Source organism: Gobio gobio, assembly GCF_949357685.1.
Source record: "Gobio gobio genome assembly, chromosome: 12".
Classification (NCBI taxonomy): domain Eukaryota; kingdom Metazoa; phylum Chordata; class Actinopteri; order Cypriniformes; family Gobionidae; genus Gobio; species Gobio gobio.
Window position 1 is genome coordinate 40,458,996 of NC_137105.1, and position 17,401 is coordinate 40,476,396.

Genomic DNA, 17,401 nt, shown 5'->3' on the forward strand with positions numbered 1-17,401 from the left:
TGACAATTTTTTTATTTTTAATTCTTTATAAAAAAGTAAAGATGATTAGGCTACTTTGTTGTAATGCACCTGTTTTGCATATTCATGAACACAAATGTGTGTCGGGCCATGTATCCACAAAAACCATGCATCAGCACATAGTCCTCATGCCACCCCTTTGCCACCTTTATAAATCATTTTCTAGCTCCACCCCTGTGTCTTCGTGCACTCAGATGGTTTAAAATTGCCTGAATATTTAAACTGACAGGACCCAAAACATGTGCAAATTATAAACTGTCACTCTATGAGGATTAAACTTTGCAATGAATCCGAGAATGGACTGCATTTATATAGCGCTTTTAACAGACCTACGGCCATCCAAAGTGCTTTACATTTGCCTCACATTCACCCATTCATACACCGACGGCGGTGTTAGCCATGCAAGGCGCCATCCAGCTCATCGGGAGCAGCTGGGGTTAGGTGTCTTGCTCATGGACACCTCGGCACTTGGTCAGGTGAAACCGGGGATCGAACCACCAACCTTTCAGTTTGTAGACAACCTACATGAACCACTGAGCCACTGCCGCCGAAAGAATCACATGCTCTTCGAATCGTTGTGCCTGGTCCGTATGGATCATGTATCAACTACGATCCCTATACTTGATATTACACATGTTGCGATGTGACTGTTATGGTTTTTAAAAAAATATATATATTTTCTTTTATAAATACAATTTTAGCAATTTAGCACTTCACTTTAAACTTATTCTCAGTTCATTTTTGTTTATTTTTAATCTCAAGCTTTAAATCTAATATTTATATTTATTTCAGATTTATTTTAAATACGTTTGAATGGTTTTAGATAGCAATAACATCACTTGGATTTAACTGCATATAAAATGTAATGTGGTCCGATTTCCTGAAAACAAAAGTGTTTTTTATTTTATTTTTATAAAATGTTTTTGAAAACAATAAAGATGTGTAAGCTTACATGTATTGAATGAGTAAGGAAAATACATTATTGATGGTTACGTCACTTGACATTTTTTCATCTTATTTTTAAGAGCCATGTTTTTTAAATAATTTTTCTGTTATTTATCATGAACACTTATATATGTCACTGACTCAAGAGCAGAGTTGATTTTCCCAATTGATTAATAATAGGGCCATTAAATGCTTTGTTCATTGTCAAAAGCTACTCTCAATGCTGTGTTGAGTTATCGCTATGGGAAACATCTTTGTTTGACCGGTTGTGAAGCATAAATATAAATAGACGTGAAACAGGTGCGCTTTCAGGTTTGTGTGCCATATCTACATCTCTCTCAAACTATTCCTGTGTTAGGAGTTAGTTTTGTCAGGCAGGAGTGAAGCCTTTCTCTTTCTCTATAAAAACGAAAAGAAAAGAGAGTTATCATGTCGAGAGAATCCACCAAAAGATGCATGCCGCCCTGCTCATGGCCCATCTCAGAGGATGATCCACATGAATTTTGTATTACATGTCTGGGAGGACATCACACTGTATCAGCCAGCGAGGGCACAGAGTGTGAGCACTGTGACTTATTTCCCATCAAAGTGCTCTGCTCCAGACTCTCCCCCTCTCTCCGGAAGAGCGAGCCTGCGCTTCCTTATTGAAATCATGGGGCTCACGTGTCGATCTGGCTGAAGGGTAGGAGACGGGTCCTCCCCTTTCTCTTTTCCTCTCACCAGATCGTGAGGTCCTTGAACCTGTTTTAGGAGCGTGCTACGGCGCTTCTTTAGAACAGGCTCAGGATGCTAGTTCTCTAAGGGAAATGGAGTTTGAGAGCACTGCCTCTGAGCGCTCCTCTCGTGACAACAGATTGTACATTAAGCTGCTCGAGGTAGTGACTTGGGCTGTGGACAGTTAGACTGACTAGATGACAGATTTCTGTCGGGTGGCAAAAAGGAGGCAACAGAACGACGGTCCCTCCCGTTCTTTCAAGATCTCTATGATGAACTATCAAAGTCATGGAACAAGCCTTATTCGTCCCGTGCCTTTGTGCCTGCGGCATCGGGTTATACGATTATGTCCTAGGTTGAAGAGACGTTGTGGACTATCTCTCCCTTGGCAGCACATCATCTTTGAAGAGGCTAACACTCCCCTTCTTGCCATGTATGGTTACATCTACGCTGGTCGGGAAAGCATTTCAGGCAGCAGGTCAGGCTGGTGCTGCCTTGCAGACCATGGTGGTTGCAGGCGTACTAGGCTGACCTGCTATATGAGCTGAGCACAAGCAGGGGAAACATGAGTGAGGAGGTGTTCTTTGAGCTGCTCTGAGCCAAGGACTTGTCTCTTTGCGCAACCAAGCAAATGGCCTGTGCCATCCGCTGTTCCATGGGTTGCGTCCAACTTTAGACCTTCGCCATCTGAACTGTTCTCTCTGAACATACAAGTTCAAAATGCTGACAATCAAAATGATTGTGTCGCGACTACAACGTTAAAGATCAGTTTGTCACAATCAACCTCAAGGAGGCATATTTTCATGTAGAAGTTCAGCCACAACACAGGAACTTCCTGAGGTTTGCTTTCAGGGCTGAAGCTGACCGATATCGGGTTCTTCTATTCTGCCTAGCCTTGTCACCCCGCACAAACACAAAATGCATGGATGCAGCACTGGCTCCCTTGTGACTCCAGGGTATCTGCATTTTAAATTCCATTTACAACTGGCTGATTTTGGCCCAGTCTCAAGAGCTTGTGCTTAGACATCAAGATGTCTTCCTAGCTCATCTTCAATCTCTGGGGTTGAGGCTCAAAGCCATGAAATGGGTTCTCTCTCCGGCCCCGAGGACAATGTATTTGGAGTCGTATGGGACTCGGTCACCATGTGGGCACAGCTGACTCCTGCACATGTCGAGTCCATCTTAAGCACCCTGAGCAAAGTCAGGCTATGACAGGAGATTACACTTCATAATTTTTCAAAGAATTCTAGGTCTTATGGCAGCTGCATCCAAAGTGATACCTTTGCGCCTTCTGCACATGAAACCGTTTCAGTTGAGGCTCAGAGCCAGGGGATTTTATCCAAGGGCCAATCCCCAAAGGCGGATAAGAGTTACACGCCACAGATTTTGTACCCTTTCTATGTGGCTCAGACCCCGGTTCCTCACCTTGGGTCCCACTCTAGGTGCATGTTGTCATCACAAGATGCTAGCGACAGACGTTTCCCTGACGGGCTGGGGTGCAGTCTTAGATGGCCATCCAGCCCAAGGGATCTTGATTGGCACATCAGTTGCCTCAAATTGATGGCTGTATTTCTGTCCCTGAAGGTTTAGGGCTTTTTCTGTAGTAAAAGTTGTCAGCAGGCTCATGTCCTGCTACTCGCAGAGTATTTGTGGCCACCATTTCGCTTTGATTGACAGGGTCTTGGCCCGTCAGAGTGAAAGTTCCCTTGTTGGACATAGCCGTAGTCCTTGAGGGGTTAGTTGAGAACCCCTTTAAGCTACTAGAGTCAACACTGGTCAAGCTTCTGACTCTAAAGATGGTTTTTCTTATGGCTGTCTCGTCACTGAAGAGAATTGGGGATTTGTAGGCTCTGTCAGTCTCACCATCCTGCTTAGACTTTGCCCATGGACTGGTCAAGACTATTTTGCACCTTCATCCAGACTAGCTTAAAGTTTCTTTTTCAACCATACATTCATTAATTCTTGAGGTCTTCTGTCCTCCGCTGTTCACTATGCCAGAACAGGAGAAACTCCAGGAGTTTGCATTCTTCAGATTTATGTCCACCGCACTAGCCAATGGTGTAAGTCAGAGCAACCTTTCATTTGTTATGGGGGCTGCAAGCGGGGGGTGGCCCCAACCAAAGAGACAATGTAACATTGGGTGAAGGATTCCATCGCTCTAACCTATGAGGCACACAGTCAAGCTTTGTCTCACAGTCAAGGCATTAGGTCTCATTCTACCAGGATGTTGCATCCTCCAGGGCTTTAGCAAGAGGTGCCCTTTTTCAGCAAGTATGTGATGCGGCAGACTGATCCTCTCCACACACATTTATCAGATTTTATTGGTTGGATGTTCATGTTACTCCAGGCTCACATGTTCTTGACATTCCACGCTCATGTCTGAGGCATTTCTCTGCGTTGGTATTGTCGATCCCACAGTACTAAACCCAGTGCAGCATTAAGAGTAGCTTTTGATAGGGAACGTCTCGGGTTACTTGACTGTAACCCAGTTCCCTGAAAAAGCGGGAACAAGATGCTGCTCTGCATTGCCACAATGGGGCTGTGCACATTCCAATGATGTCACTGTCAGAGGTTATTTAAGACAAATTCTTGGTGTGTTTGCCACACATGCTTTACAACCGGTCATACAAAGATGTTTCCAATAACATTACACTCAGCGCAGCATCTCTTTCCACTTTTTCAGGGAACAAGGTTACAGTCAAGTAACCCGAGGCGATTTGTTTTAATGTTGCTGACTGTTGTTGTTCTAGGAACAGGTAAACTTCTCAACATGCCTGCTTTTGAACCGTTCTCCTCCTCCTCTCTCCATCAATATCTCCATCAATATCTCTCCTTCAATCCCATCTCCCCACTTCTATGTGAAACAGATGTGAATCCTGACCCAGTTATATCTCTCCTGCTTCTCTTAGGCATCCATTGAATCCACAGAGAGACAGACAGAAGTTATAAAACTTTCATTCCATCTGCAAGCAGGGAGAACAAACAGCAAGAACAAAGCAAAGCCACAAAAGGGAATAATAGACAAAGAAGAGACTGCGTGAGAGAAAAGACAGCATGCTCCTTTACGACTGACTGATGTGCTGTCCAACTGAGCCTTTCAGTCTTTTGCCTCTGTATAGATTTGTCGCCAGTCTTTTGGAGTTACTGGTGGAGACAGACACCAAAAGACAGAAAAGACTGTCCTGTTTTCAATGCTGGACACACATCTTCAATACCGTAATGCTCGTTCCTGTGATTTGAATTGTCAGTCAAATAAATGTGAAAATGTAACTTGAGTTACTTTTTTCAAAAAGTAACTCAGATATTTTGTTGTAAATTTGAAAAGTAATGCGTTACTTTACTAGTTACTTGAAAAAGTAATATTATTACGTAACTCAAGTTACTTGTAATGCGTTACCCCCAACACTGTTTTTGATAATATTTAAAGTTTCTTCTTAAAGGATTAGTTCACTCAAAAAAAGAAAAAAAACCCTCTTTCATAATTTTACTCACCTACATGTCTTTCCAAACCTTGTTCTTCAGAACACAAATAGAGATAGAATGAAGAATGTCTTAATCTCAACTTTTGTATATTCACTAAAATATTGTGTTTAGACACCATTGGCTTGCGTTAAATGGACATAAACAACTTTTTGGGTGATCTGTCCCTTTCAAGACGGCTATTAAAGTCAGGGTTGTTTCAGTAGAATAATGGATGGTAATGTGACAGAGACATCAAGCGTATAGCGTCAGTTCTGGCAGGTCACGTTAGTCAAACTCGCATCAGCTGTCTGTCAGCTGATCACGTCTACCTAGAGGGATACGACGTCTATCATCGCATACATATATATAGCTCCTCAGTACTATCAGCAGCTATCGCGTTTCTCCAGCTCCTCCTCTTGTCAGTCAGGATTTGGTATTCTGATTTCCCTTGAATCAGACTAAATTCCTGAATCATTTTGTACATTTTATATCGACATTAATGATATCTGCAATACATTATGTTGGTTCTGTTCTGTTTACCCTAGGGGGTTTTATTGCTGCTCTCCCTGCTCTTATAGGCTGCATGGATGCACAGGGAGTTCTTGCCCAGAACAGAACCATACCGCCAATCCAAACTATATGCTAATAGTCAATCAATCATCTTTGACGATAGTGGTCCTGACAGAACTCAAGTGAGTTGGGTTTGAGTGTGTAAATTATTTTAGAACGTTTAATTAGTGTATGTAATGACTATTGCATGGTAGAGACTACAAACATTCAAGCACAGGGGTAGTTAATTTAATGCAGGTTATACTAATGTGTTAGTGTGCATGAGGCCTTTTGTGCTTGTGTGTGTGTCTGTGTGTGTGTGGTTTAAGAGTCCTCCCTCTGGATTTGATGTGATGAAGTAGCACATTGAGGACACTGATATTAGAGAAGAAATCCTAGGATGCAAAAAAAGAGCATTTATCTTATGAAATGAGAAATTTATTTGAAGCTTTTTTGCTCATTTTTCTAAGGAGATCTCTAGGGAAATAACAATTTTTAATGAGCCACGTTTAGATTTGTGAGGGGGAAAAAGTTTACGTGCCATAAAAATAGACCCTCTTCTTTCTTAAATACTTTTTTTTTCTTTCTCACAACGGGTTTAAATTCTACCATGCTGTGAAAAGAAAATGATACAGAGCAAAAGACAGGCCAAATGGTACTGTGAGAGACTGATAATGGCCTTATACCAGGCCAAGACCTCTTATTTTTCTGTCCTTTTTGATTTTCCATCTATATCTTCACTTTAATTTTCTTTTTATTAAAATATATTCAGAAAATTAAAGTGCATTTCTGGACACATTTATGATTCATTTTCAGATTTTATTTCAATGCAGAGTTGAGGAATAACTAACTAAAAAGTAGCAAAGCTACTAGTTATATTATTTTCAGTAGCACATCAGTTGTTTTCATAGTGTGCAGTATCTGTGGCTTTTAACATGCTTCTTTTCCCAAAAAAGTAGGGGTATAGCTTCACAAATTGCTACATTACTGTATTTTTTACTGAGTGAAATAATCATTTAGTATTAGAAAATCAGAAGGTTCATGCAAATGATTCCCCATTTTGCAGTTCATCAATATTTTTTGAAAAATAAAAAAAATTCTGCTCTAAACCACTGCTCTATTGACTATAAGTAACTTTTCAAGTACATATCAACTTATTCTACTAACCCTAACCTGTTAAATCTCTAATGAGAGTTCGTTGCAATGTTACTTATAGTTAGTAGAATGTCTAAAGTGGACTATTGAAATAAAGTTTAACCATAGATTTTAATGTCGGGAAGTTGTGAAGTGATAAGAGTGAAAATTGCTCATTGTGAGGAATTTTGAATAGTTTTGTTCATGGGTCTTTTCAACAAATGTTATGTATTTTATTTTGCAGCTCTGTTCTCAGATGTGTGCCTTTGAGTCAATGGCATAGCCAGAATTTTATTTTTGAGGGGTCCCATCTAAAAATGAGGGGCCCCAAATACCTTTTTTTCCAGAACATGTCCGATACGAACACTTTTATTTGTAGTATGATACCTGTATTTTCATTGCATTTTTAATTTATTAAAAAATTTTGGCAGAGGAACCAAAATAATGTGAATCAAATGTGTTGGCTTAGCGAATAGATATTTCCTTCAGTTATTTTCATGCCTAATTATACCTGTTAGAAATTAAATGGAGCACCTGTTACTTTCACTGTTCATATTTTTCATCATATTTTATCTTTAATTTAATAGCCCAGTGAATATTTAGAGCTGCTCCAGCAGGGCTCAACCAGTCAAGAGCAGTGAGTGATTTTCTCTGTCTTTTGTTGTTAGATTAACATTGAGGAAAAATACAGCACTTATTTGCTTGCATCCAACATACTGGCACATACACATTTTCTTTTCCACTATTTAAGTTCACTTAAGACATGGCCGGCTATATTTCACAAGGATACTTGCCTATATGGCATTTTGACATATTTTTTTGTGAATTTGTCAATAGGCTATTTTTGCGCTGTCTGAGGCAGCTCAGGGCGCACGCTTCAGAAGATGTTTGTGCACAAAAAACTTCTTGAAAACATCATTTGAATACTGTAACGCCTTCCTGTTATAATGTAGGCAACCACTTGTTATAGGCCTACATAAATCATGTAACAATTCATGTTTTTACTTGCACATACAATTTAGTTTTAAATCAAATGACGCATGTGTGCTGGGTGAACGATCAGTAATCAAGAGCATGCAACAGAAGTGTGCTCGCTCTCTCTCTTTACCGTCAGTTAACGTTAGTAATATGCTTCTTATTTTACTGTCTTTGCTATTACTATATCTGACCGAACTGCTAACTTCCAGTGATGTCTGTTAAAAATGGTGCGCAATCCATTTTGCGGGGGCATGGGGCATGTAAATAAGGGGGCCTAGGCCCACCCAGGGCCCCTCGTGGCTACACCCCTGCTTCAAGTACACCTGACCTTGTACTGCAGTATACCTCCAAATTTGTTATTACGACATTACACATTTGTTGGAAATGTAATACAGAAGTAGCCTAAACAAAACAAATATATATATAACACATATAAAAATAAACCCATATAACTAAATCTGAAATAAAAAATGACAAAAATATTATTTATACAAAGTATCAAAATGAAATACTTTTTACATACAGTAAATCAAATATTGAAAGTCAATGATTAACTTTTTGTTTATCAGCTGTTCTGTACGACACCTTTAAAATCTTATCTTTAAAATAACCTTTAAAAAATAGCATGTGAAATTAAAATAACTTCCAAAATCATTCATTATAACTCACCACAGACTTGTTGTCCACTCACTGACTTCTATATGTATATTATAGATGTATTATATAGCATCTATATTATAGATAGTTTCTGCAGTGTGTCAAATCAACACAACCCTCCAACGTCACAACTTGGCAACTTAGAGTTTCCCACAATTATACAACGTTGTCATTAGTCATTCATGTACTTGGAGCTCATTACAATATTTCTGACTTCACTTGAAGTGCATATTAATGTCATTAACCTATTTACCCTGCTTCTGATTTATATGTCTACTTAAAACATATTATGTCAAAAGCAGTATGTCAAATGAGCAGTATTTAATTTAGCAGGCAAAAAATACCCTGATGACCTTCAGCTTCCGATGTGATTCTGAAGTGTACATCCGACGGACACTTTAGAACTGACTAGAATAGCTGCTGATGTCATAGATCAAATGACTATTTCAACATGGCGAATATAGCATTTCCGTTCGTATTCATAGTGTTTTGTAGGCAAGAGACCAAGTTAAGACCAAGAGTCTGTGCTGAGACCAAGGCTAGACTAAAACTGTGAGGGTTTGAGACCAAGACAAGACCAAGTCAAGGCGAGACAAGACCAAGACTAGACTCCTTAAATTAATCAAAAAGATCCACATTTACTGGCTGAGGAATGTATTAATAAATAAACACTATAAGACACTATATAGAGATGTTACCAATCAAATTAAATCAGGAGTTGGATCTGAATTGTTACAATTACAGCTGCATAATTAATGTTTAAAAGTAAAATTTAGTTTGAGCATTTAAAATCAATATCACGTTTGCAAGCATGCTCATATTTGTTAGAACAGCTCTTTTGCTCCTGTTATATTTGCTAAATTATATCATGTGCTATAATAAAAAAAACAATCTCTCATACAAGTACTTTTTTTTCCAATCATATCTTTTTTGGTTATTTGTATTCATTTTGTTGACATTTTTGACACTACCCCCCATTCATTTCTGAACCGGCACAACAGTAACAAAATAAATCAAATATGTTATTAACTGCATTTGAAGCAGGAAGTTTTACATCCAATCCTCAAGTCCTCTTAGTCTGAGACAAAGACAAGACCGAGAACAAATGCGGTCCGTTTGCGGAGACCAAGAAAAGATTAAGACCTTCCAAAAGTATCAGAATATCAGAAATTAGATAAAATAACACAAAATAACTATATTGTGATTGTTCTCGTTAAATTAAATTTCTCATATCGTGAAATAAGATTTTGTCCATATTGCCCACTCCTATTTTCAATTAATTATTAAACAGGAAGAACGAACTATACAAAAGTGTCTGCACCAAATTCAATAACTAGTTTTCATTCACACTTCACACTTCAAGCGGAAATATTAGTGGACTAATAGGGAGTAGTGAATGAGGGTATAGGGGGCGATTTTAAACACAGCTTAAGCTTTGTATCAGTAGAAACCCGGTAGTATATCTGATTGATCGTGCCCCCCCCCCCCCCATATCCCCCTGAGAGGAGAGATTTATGTATTTTATGTCTGGAAAAAAGCCTCCGATGACGCAAATATCATTTTGCGTCATCGGAGGCTTTTTTTGGCCAGAGGCTAGAGACTACAGCCAGTAGTAGGAGCTTGTTCCGTATGTTCTCAACCCGCCCATAGGGGTGGGATCTCACTCACAGAATGTGAGACACAGACGGCCGCTCTGGCATTCATAACGGAGCGGTGCGGAGCAAAGCGAGTGTTCTCAATTCATTCCTATGAAAGTTACACTTCCATACGCATAAACTGAAAACGCGCCAGACACGCACCGTGAATGACTGTGAGGCAGTGAATGAATGCTGGTTGACCGTGCTCATTTTAGTTTCGGTTTTAAAACTAGCGCCAATTCAGGGGCGGTTTGCTTGAATCGTGGGTTCATGAAAACACAACAACAAAACGGTACAATGACAAACTCACTTAAATAGGTGCATTTCGCTTTTAAACCAAATCTTCCGCGATCATCTGGTGGTGCCGCGGTGGGCAAGAGCTGTAACCGGTGGGTGTGGCTTGGGAGTGGCCTCATAGGGCAGCGAAGCAAGTGCATTGTGGAAGTTGTTGTCTTTCATCCATATGAGCCAAAAATAAATTGTCTGCCTTGTTTCAGTCTAGAAGGCACCAACTTCTAAAATAATTTCACCTTTCTACTACATAAATGACCCAACTTAAATACACATTCATCTTTCCAGCGGTGAAGTACCCCTTTAATATTACAGGGAACATGAACAGGACAGAACCCAAGCAAAGCAGAACAGGAAACATAATGAAAACGAAACACAAAGAAAACTAAACAGACTAGAACATAATCCTGACACAACCTTTGCATGAAAAAAATCAGTATTAAAATGTCTCCCTCACATTCCTTCCATATAATTAATGTTTTAAGAGTAACGTTAGGGGGAGCAGTGGTAACTGTGTTTCTAGCGTCTAATGACTTCATCTTGATGCAGTGCTTTTGTCATCTAAGAAGACATATGTTCTCCTGAGAGCCGTGGACTGTGCCTGGATGTGTGGAGTACCGAAGCTGATCAGACTGTGTCAGAGACCTGCTGAGAAATAGATTACAGTGAGTCAATGCAGCGAAGACTGCTGTGAATCAAGATGCGGACTATGAGAGGATGTCAGTTAGTGTAAGTGTGTATGAGTGTGTTTAATGCAAGAAAGAGAGATAGGAAGACGACAGCGCACGCACACAGCCTATGGCGAGGATTACATGGTTGGAGTTCTCCAGTAACCTTGCATGAAAGGATTTTCAATCAAATTTCCTTCTTTAACCAATCTCAAGAATACTGTGCTCATTACTATCTGTTCCAAACAAATACATTTAAATTATTATTTACTGAAAATCTTTATTTTTTCACTCTAAAAAATGCTGGGTCGTTTCAACCTATGTTTGGGTCTAATTTTTAAATCCAATGGTTGGTTTCGTCTATATTTCAAACATCATAATAATAATAATAATTTGTTACATTTATATAGCGCTTTTCTAGGCACTCAAAGCGCTTTACATGGAATGGGGGAATCTCCTCAACCACCACCAATGTGCAGCATCCACCTGGATGATTCGACGGCAGCCATATTGCGCCAGAACGCCGACCACACAGCTGATTGGTGGAGAGGAGACAGAGTGATGAAGCCAATCATATATATGTATGGGGATGATTAGGAGGCCATGATGGACAGGGGCCAATGGGCAAATTTGGCCTGGATGCCGGGGTTACACCCCTACTCTTTATCAAAGGACATCCTGGGATTTTTAATGACCACAGGGAGTCATGACCTTGGTTTATCGTCTCCCCATCACTATACTGGGGTGCTAGGACCCACACAGACTACAGGGTGAGCACCCCCTGCTGGCCTCAGTAACACCTCTACCAGCAGCAACCTAGTTTTCCCAGTTGGTCTCCCATACAGGTACTGACCCGGCTCAGCCTTGCTTAGCTTCAGTGGGAAACCAGTGTTAACTTCAGTGTGCTGGAAACAATATAATCTAAATCTACAAATTTTTTTGGAATCTGATTACGTAATCTAGATTACATGTAGTTAGTTACTACCCAGCACTGATTATACGATAATATTGTCTTTCCTATTGTGATGTACATCTGAGTGAAACAGCTTCTCGAACAAGACAAAATGCAGAGCAGGACTTGATTTGGTCTATTGGGAATTGATTGGATAGTTGTGGTTTGCTATTGCTGTGATCTCATGTGATTGACAGGTTGTCCCGCCTTCACGCCAGTAAAGAGAAGAGAAGAGATATCCCTGGAGGGAGGTGAAGTCAATTTGATTAAAAATGACGGGGCACACATACAAAAAAAGGCAAAATCATGCACACGATTTACCTCGATTTGCTAAATTGTGCGCACAATTTATAAATCGAGGGAACGAATTAGTAAATCGTGTGGACGGTTTAGCAAGTCGAGGGAACGAATTAGTAAATCATCCACACGATTTAGCAAATCAAGGGAACTAAATAGTAAATTGTGTGCATGATTTATTTTAAAAAAAGGGAACGAAATAGTAAATTGTGCGCATGATTTTTTAAATCAAGGGAACGAAATAGTAAATTGTGTGTATGATTTATAAATCGAGGGAACGAATAAGTAAATCGTGCGCACAATTGACTTTTTTTTTCTTGCACATCATGTGCAGGGCTCCGTAAATTAGTAATGTGTGTGGATAAATAATTTATAATAAACACTGCAATATTTAATTTAAAAAAAGGTATTGTCAAAGTTGTCAATTTTGGTTTCATGGTGACTTTAAATTTCTTTAAAAGTGAGTAGGATGATTTCTTTGAAATATTTTGTTTTTGATTAAATAATATCTGAAAATCCATGTATCCTTAGGAGTCCAATCCACTAAAGGCGGTGTGTGAGAGTAAGTGCTTGTGTTCGAGTGCGTGTCACTGGGCTGTGGGAGTGGGATAGTGGGCGGCAGGTGGATGAAGAGCATTGCATGCTGGTCTGTATGGAAATAAGATATAATTGCACAGTACGTTCAGCCTGCCTGTCGTCTCTAAAATTCAAAGGGAATTTGCATCATTATGTGCAGACTTTTCAAATATGCTAATGTTTCTTTCTCAACGCTCACAGGCATCTTTCAGTGCAATTAGATCCTCTCAACTGACTGTGTAATCACACGATTTCCAAGCAGAAGGGGGAGAAAAAAAAAAACACTTAAATGTTTCGGTTAACTTTAAATTACACATAGTGAAGTGCCCTATACAAAAGTCTCTGACAGTTTTTGTAATCATATCCAGAGGAAATAGTCCCAGGAAATTAAGTTGATTATAATTTTGAATTAATTATAATGTGTAATGGTTTAAATCATATATGACATGCATTCAAATTCTACTTTAAACAAAAACTGGAGAATAAAAAGAAAGTAGCCTAACTTCATTCATAATCCTGATTCATAACTTAGAATAAGCTCAGTGTTGTGTAGTCAGACTTTTGACTAAACTGCATTTGATCAACATTGCAGCCTCTCCTGACCAAGAAACATCCACTCAGGAAGAGACAAACTGACATGTGTAGTGACCAGTAGCGGTTTGTTTTGTTTTTACGTGTTATTCACTAGTGGGTTTTAAAGATGATAGCATAATAATAGCCGGTTTGGAAAACTCTATAACGATGAAGTGACAGTCTCTGCAAACAATTGTAGAAAGGGTCAATTTCTTCTTCTTCCTCTTCTTCTTTTTTTTTTTTGTCTGGATCTATATATTTTTTTAAAAGCAGTTAATCATCTTATTTGATGAATATGTTTTTAATAAATTTCTCTTTCTCATTAAAAGGCTAAAAATAAATTCTTGAAAGGAAAACGTAAAAATAGTGTGACGATTACTTTATTTCTTATAAAATAAAAAAAGCTTTAAAACAGTTTAGTTAATGATATAAATGTATAATAGTTATAAAAATATATTTGAGATATATTTGTGTACACTCATATGTATTCAAAGTGTAATATACTATTACTTTTTGATCACTCCATGCACAACATGGGTCTTTAAAATTATATATATGTGTATACTTTTTTGATTTAGATATAAAACGTTTTCAAAACCGCATGGAACCCCCATAATACTTTTGTACATGTGTGTTAAACTAGATTGTTCCTTTACTTTATTGTGAATACTCACAGAAAGACAAACTCGAACTCTAAAACATGGTTGCTGCCTTAAATTTGTAAGTACTGTCAGCTTGGATGTTTAAGTAATTTCAACTTAAATTACTGACTTAAAGTAGTTGAATATTGTATAACGTATTAAATAAAGTTGAAAATTGCTTAACTTATTTTGATGAGTTAAAGCAATGTAAAAACATTTGTTGCCATAACTTATTGATCATACACTGTTCTGCTCATGGGTATCTAATTTACTTGCTATACTTTGGCAATTGTACTGATCATTTCATCATCATCAAAAGCACAGCCTTCATTGTAAACAAAACCTTCTTTCCCCCTTATGGATTGATAAAATACCTGTTTGTTTGTTTGTTTGTTTGTTTGTTCTTTCTTTCAAAAGTTGTGTAAAGCCAGCCAATCAGATTAAAGTTTACCAGATCAAGAAAATGCTTGTGTGCAATATGAATCAGATGGTCAGTTTGTGGGCAAAATTACCCTTGATTAAAGATAAACCTCCTGCATGAGTCTAATGGTGGCGCAAAAGCTTTTTTAAAATCCATGATCAGCATGGAAGAAAATAACAGCTTGTTATCGTTTTATTTATTTAAATGCTAATTCATCTTTTTGCATTCCTCAGACATCAGCTTCTGGGGGGATAAGACATGCCCATAAACCCATTCCTTGCAAACCTGTACCGCCTCAGAAAATCTGAAAATGATCATTTTCTACAAAAGGCCATTGTGGGCTGCTTCTGTGGTAGAAATCAATGGTTCTCCCAAATCTCCTTGAACAAGGCTGATTGCGTGAGACAGATCGAAGAGCACAATAGACTTTCAACAACAGAGCTGTGCTAGCCAGGGACTTGTATTTGTTGAGTTAAGGTATCGTTTCACGTTGTTTTTTAATAAAGAGAAAACGAATGGAGCAGTTGTTCATTCTGCCACATATCTCAATGTCTGATCGTTTTGTGTTGCTGTTTTCACCTCCCACACCAAGTCCTGCTTAATTATGGAACAGAACCGGTGGCCATTTTAGTTTAATGCTTTGAAGATTATTTGCTGTGGTCAATCATGTTGATGCCATGCCGAATGCAGACAGAGGAAGCCTCGGACTTGCTGATGGTGGCGTCGATCTGTTGGACTGCATTGCTCATTTGGGTCAAGTGCACGGTAATCAATGATGCCTCTGGGCAGACGAGTCAAAGGCGATATTTCACTTTAGAGGAAAAAAAGAACACAGAGGAAGATCAAAACCTGGCATGGAAAAGAGGTCCACTGGCCTTAGCTTTGAACTTCATGCTGATATAAACTGAGTCCATCCCTCCACTAAGAGGGAAAAGAAAACTGCAATAACGAAATAACAATAATCATGCATGTCCTACAGCATGCTAACTAATAAGACTTAAAGGGATAGTTCAACCAAAAATGAAAATTCTATTATTTACTCACCTTCTTTTTTTTCATTTTAATAAAAGGAACATTTTAAGGAATCTGCACGCTGCTCTTTCGCATAAAATATCAATTCATAGTGACAGTTTGTCAGTCAAAAAAAATGGAAAAAGCTCATTCGCTATTTTCGATGCCTGAGAAGTAATATTATAGCTTTGTATGAGAAATGTAAGCCATTATTCACGTAATATACCCCTCCAGTGAATTGATAATTGGATTGATTCGTTGGAGAATCAGTCAGTTTGATTTGTGAATCAGTTGAACTAGCTCATAAAAAAACAAGCTATGTGTTTTTTTCTGTATTTTCTTCTCTCTCTCTCTCTCTCTCTCTCTCTCTCTCTCTCTCTCTCTCTCTCTCTCTCTCTCTCTCTCTCTCTGAAATTCTGAATTATTATTATAGTTATTATTCATAACATCAAATAAATCAAGGTATCACATAAAAAGCAAAGGTCTTTGAACATGATTTCCACCTTTCTCTCTTTTATCCATCTCATGCTTTTTGCATGTTATTCTTAACAGCAGAGGCTGGTTTTAATTGCAGGGAGCAACAGTTTATATAGGGTTTAATTGCAGCAGATTGCCTGAGTTACTTTGTCCATTATTGTCTACCTGCTGGTTACATGTTCCACCCCTACCACGAGAAATAATAGTGCCTTTCATTTAAAACCCCTCTAACCACAACCGTGAGCTTTAGACAAAATGAAGGCCCCGCATTCAGAGTAGTACAAAGGCATTAATGGCCACTCGTTCCACAAAACGTTGCTTTTGTGGTGAGAATCTAAAGAGCACCAGCGTCGGGAAAAAGAACACTGATATTTTGCTCAAGCCCTGTGAATTGAATTGTGATATTTTGTGACATTTAGCAGTTGTCATTGTGCTGGGTACCTATGTGCTGAATACTGATAGATCGCAGGTCTCCTGACAGGGTAAGCAAGTGGCACTTAAAACGCGAACAGTATAGTTGAAAATCGAATTTGTCTGTTCTGGTTATATGTGGCTTGCCCACAGAAATAATCAAAGACATACAGAATTATTTTCTTCTTATTCATTTTTTTTGGCAGGCTATTTATGGCTAGTCCATTAACCCATGCAATATTACAGTACATGCCACTTTCTTTAAAGGGTTTAAAGGGGACCTATTGTGCAAAATTCACTTTTATAAGGTGTTTGAACACTGATGTGTGTTCGCAGTGTGTAAAAACAACCAGCCTATTGTCCAGGTTGGTTGCAATAAAGGATGAATGCAGGATATAAATGTAGAATCTAAATGCAAGCAGTTTGAGTATTTTTTTGCACAGAACTCGGGAACAATACACATGAGCAGAACAACCTAACCATACGCATCGTAGAACTGACAATGAACTGAAAGAAACACAGGCCTTAAATACACAGCAAACAATAGGGGGCTAATTAACTAGACACAACTGAACAGAACTAAATCAATTAGTAACCATGGAGAGGAACAGGCAGGGAAACTGAGAGAAATTAACTAATCAACAAACTGACAGCAAAAAAACTAGAACAAATACAAACATAATGCAAACGACAACCCTGGGTTATCGCCTGTCTAAACACTTTTCACACTTGTAATTTAGAAGCGGGGTTAGCACCTCTTTTTACCTGGGATTATAAAACTCTGCCCCGGAGCAGGGTTAGCACCGCTTTTGCAGTGTTAACCCTGCATTGCAGTGCCAAACTTGTACAGTGTGAACCGATGCGGTGTTAGAATGTTACAACTAGACGCTTAGCAACAGAAAATCAATCTCATACACATATTTGCGTGCTTTGGACAGTCACGGAAACACTGCACATTGTATATAAACAGTAAATTCAGCGTTTGAGAG